The sequence below is a fragment of the Monodelphis domestica genome, chromosome 8 (assembly GCF_027887165.1).
Source record: "Monodelphis domestica isolate mMonDom1 chromosome 8, mMonDom1.pri, whole genome shotgun sequence".
Lineage (NCBI taxonomy): Eukaryota > Metazoa > Chordata > Mammalia > Didelphimorphia > Didelphidae > Monodelphis > Monodelphis domestica.
This window is the reverse complement of record NC_077234.1, coordinates 196,212,349-196,216,904: the sequence shown is the minus strand read 5'-3', so window position 1 is coordinate 196,216,904 and position 4,556 is coordinate 196,212,349. Positions and strand designations below refer to the sequence as shown.

Sequence of the window (4,556 nt, the reverse complement as noted above, 5' to 3'; positions counted from 1 at the left end):
CACTTTACTTTTTATCCCTAAACTAATAAAACTACTTGTTTTCTAATATCATCCTTGCACCTTTCAGATATCTAGAATCAACTGCCAAATGGGACGTTAACAAAATAGGAGGAGATAAGAACTAAGCTCCCAACAATTAAAAAACATTTATTTAGTATTAACTATATGCAAAGCATTTTCCTATGCCCCAAGATCACAAAGGCAGAAAATGAAATGATCCCTGCTATCAATGAACTTACATTTTATTTGGGGAGACAATATATCTGTACACATATATAAAAGTATATAAAATCTATGCAAAATAAATAAATGCCATTTTTGGAAATATCTTTTAGCTCTTTTTGTATTCCGTGTTTAACATAGTCCCTGGCACATCTTAGGAATTTAATAAATGCTTATTGAATGGATGAATAGGAAGGGAGGTAATAGCAGGTGGGGCAATGAAGGAAGGCCTTACTTGGGTAGTAACTGACTTAAGGAAAATGAGGTTTTCAAAGGTGAGAAAGAACAATAAATGCATTTTGGGATAACCTGGACAGAAAGATAGAATTGCAAGATGGGATGTCATGAATGAGAAACAGGAAGGGCTAAATTGGCTGGGATACATAAAGTAGAGTAATCTTTAATGAGCCTAGAAAGGAAGATGAGAACCACATTGTGAAGGTTTTAAATACCATTTCATCCTAAAGAAAGTGGGGAGTCACTAGAAGTTACTAAGCAAGAAAATGACCTCGTCCAAATTGTGCTTACAAATCTCATTTAAGCTATTCTTTAGAGAATAAATGAGAGATTTAAGGTACAGAGATTAATAAGGAAACTCTTCCAATAGTCTAAGCAAGTAGTGATGAGGACTTGTAAAAGGGGAGTGCCTCTGAAAATGGAGATAAAAGACAGATATAGACATAGCAGGGGCAGCTCCGCAGCTCATTGGACAGATAGCCGGGCATGGAGATTGGAGGTAATGGGTTCAAATATGGATTCAGATATTTCCTAGCTGTGTGACCCTGAGCAAGTCATTTTAACCCTATTTGCCTAGCCCTTACCACTCTTCTACCTTGGAAATGATACTTGTTCTTGATTCAAAGATTAAATATAAGGGTTTAAAAAAAGAAAAAAGGCATAGCAGTGGAAAATATCATGGATATAATGCTGCAACTCTCTATTCACCCTTCTACTGGGGTCCATCTGCCACTGCTGCCACACTGAGGAAAGACAGTCAGGATCCATGAGCCATGTTAGCCAAAAGTGACAAAAAGGTCAAGGCAATAATGAAAAAAAAATGAACCTTTGTATTAGAAGGAAAGATTAAACAATGATGACTTTGAGTCCATAGGTGAGACCCAATAATGCATATATAATCATGTCAGACTCTTACCTAACAAGCTACCATAGTCCTTCAATACATTTCTCTTATTCATTGAGCTAGGCTATCTATTCCATTGGTGGTACCCCACCCATGTATGTATGACTTACTTAACATCTTATGAATATCTCAGCAACTGAAAGTGTCACTTTCTATCAGATGTTACATTCAGGAAATCATATCTTCTAGATAACTCCATTTTGGGCCAGCATGGTTTTAATTTCTTTCCCATTGGGAAAGACTTCTCAGATTAGGGGAATAACAGTTCTCACCGATCATTTGGTGATCACTCAAAGCTCTTGATGCAATATCAATCACACTTGTGCTCTACATTCTTAGGTGTATCCATGATTGATGAACAGTCAACTTTTGCCAGCGAAATCCTCAATAGTATGACTACTATAGATCAAGAGTTGAAAGTCCTGAATCTGAGCAGCAGAGATGTAACAAGCAATGATTCAAAAGTTGTCATTCTGTATTGGTAATGATTCCATTACTAGTAATATGGTGGCATACAGTAGTTTACCACCAATCATCATTACTCCTTCCAAATGAACATATTCAGCTGATACTGCTAGTAAGCCTGAAAAACAAGAATGTAAGATGAAGTCTAACAATGTCATTGGGGGGGGGGGTGCATATATCTTTTTTTTTTCTAACTCTTACCTTCTGTCTTAGAATTGATACTAAGTATTGGTTCTAAGACATGAGTAGTAAAGGTTAGGCAATTGAGGTTAACTGACTTGCCCTGAATCACACAGCTAAGAAGTATGTGAAGTCATATTTGAACCCAGACCCTCCTAACTCTGAGTCCAGCAATCTATATACCGAATCATTGAGCTACCCCTTATATTACATGTTTATTTTAATGGAACCTGAACCTTTTCTTAGCAACAAAGACCTGTCCTAATAATTTAAACAGCCTTCAGTGATATAGTATGATTGTGAGTAATGGAGCCACAGTCCCTGAAGTTGAGGATCAACCAGTGTGCAATGGGAGGTTTCATTTTATAATCATCAAAAAGCCATGTCACTTCAAAATCATGATGAGTTATCATAGCTGGATTATTTCAAATAGAAGGGGATAAATGCAACAAAAAGGAGATTAAGTCTTTTATATGGATCAATAGTTAGTACACGTATAGAAGATGCCTCCTCTAATAAAATAACATGGGTGTTGGATAAGTTGAAATAGCAAGGGTCCTATAGCAAAAGACCTTTCCAGGTTTTTGTCTAGAATATTGATCAGCATTCAATGGAAGTGCCACCTCAATCTATAGGTCAGCAGATAAATAATAACCTCCAGTGTGGAGGTCATAAGAGGGCAACAACTTTAGCCTTTACTTTACCACCACCTATCCAGCTATCTTTGCAAAAACAAGGAGTCACCCCAAAACCTTGGCAATGTGTTTAGGCATAATGGAATAGATGGTAACAAGGTGGGGTAGTTTGAATAAAACTGGGTCTTCTCCTTCAGAAAATCCCTAATGTAGGAGAAGTCAAGGTCTATCAACAATTATAATCCTAGAGATTTTTACTGGAATATGAAACATGGTTGAGTTTTCATCATTGAGAGTTACACCGACGATAACATTTACAATTAAATTAAATATATTTGGTACTGCACCAAAAGTGGCAATAAGAGGATAGATACTGCTTATCACTCCATGAATGACAATGGCACTGTCTACTTACTTTTCAGGATCAACAGTACTGGACACTTCTGAAGCAGAGCAGAAATAAAATGTACTATGAACTAAAATACATATGTGATATCAGGGCAAATGGAAAAGATATTTTAATGGATCTTTGTGAAGAACATTCCCAATAGCCTGTTGTGGCATATCAGCCTACATAGTAATGAAAATAAACCAATGATCAACTCTAGCAACACTCAGGAAGTGCTCCTGAAAAGGCTAAGTAAATGTTGAAAATCATTGCCAGCGACAAGCACATCACCTCCATTTTTGAAGACTTCTCACACTATGAGAAATGCCAAGAGGAAGAGGAAAATGTTAAAAAGGAATACCAAGATTATGCCAAATAAAGGCAGCTATCCTTCTAAGACTGTAACAATGGTTGCACCAGAACTTCTGAGAGAGAAGAGAAATGACCTTTTAAAAATTATATTTTTTTCTTATTTATATTGATTACAAAGAGACAATTGCAGTTTTGCAGAAAAGAGTATTATTATTTCCTAGAGAGATATAGGATGTAACTATAGTAGAAAAAAACCCAACTACACAATACCAACCACTAGGCAGTTTACATAAAAAATAATCTCCTTTAGTTTGTCTTTTTTGTTTTAGCATATGTTTTTTGTCTTTTTAATATGTTTTATGGATTTTAAAATCTATAAGTGGCAATTTCCCTATTATTTTTATCTCCTTCCCTCCCCATCATTTTGACATTTGCAATTGGAAAAATGAGTTGTGAAAGTTTTATACACCTATTCCCAAAAATGGAATTTTTTTCTCAACTGGAAGAAAATTTTATGAAGTATTTTTGTCTCAAAGAATCAAACAGATTGTTACCCAAGATTGTGTCTCTAAGAATGGTTCATTTCCTCTGACCCTTTTTTAAAATTCAAATTAAAGAACTAGAAGTCTTAAGTAATATTCTTCTTTTGTATATTATATAGATACAAATCAGGATTAATTTGATTTCAAAGTTAAGAGTAGAAAAAAATTTGTTTACAGAAAATGAATTTTGGGAGAGAAAAATATAAAACAGGTAGAAAATATTTCTTCAGTTTTCTTGTTCAGGTAATGAGCAAAGGGCATTGCCTTTCTTATTACCTTCAATTCCTTCTCAATAAATAAATGTGAGATGTTCTGAATATTAAAAAATAAAGTCATGGTAATTAATTAGATTTATAGGGTGAAGACATATAAGAGTCTAAGTTGACACAAACCCAGTAGGAAAGTGTGATGATGGTGGTGCCCTCAGCAATAATAAGGAAGAGAGACAGATTTTGTAGGGAAGCTAATAAATGTTTTCAACATATTTGAGGAATACCGTTTTTGAGATGCCTATGGGATATCCAGTTCAAAGTGTTCCATAGTTACATGATGATGATGATGCTAATTTACCACTATGACTCATCCACCTTCTCCCTATCAGTGAGGTTCTCCTGGAATTTTCACTTAGAGGAAAGGATTAGACTAACTACATTTCCTTCTCTGGATTCACC

The 4,556-nt window shown here is 35.2% G+C and overlaps 1 pseudogene; it reads left to right on the top strand.

Annotated features, from left to right (window-relative positions):
* The first annotated feature begins 945 nt into the window (after positions 1–945).
* On the top strand, positions 946–3,635 carry LOC130455970 (YTH domain-containing family protein 2-like; annotated as a pseudogene).
* The last annotated feature ends 921 nt before the right edge of the window (positions 3,636–4,556 follow it).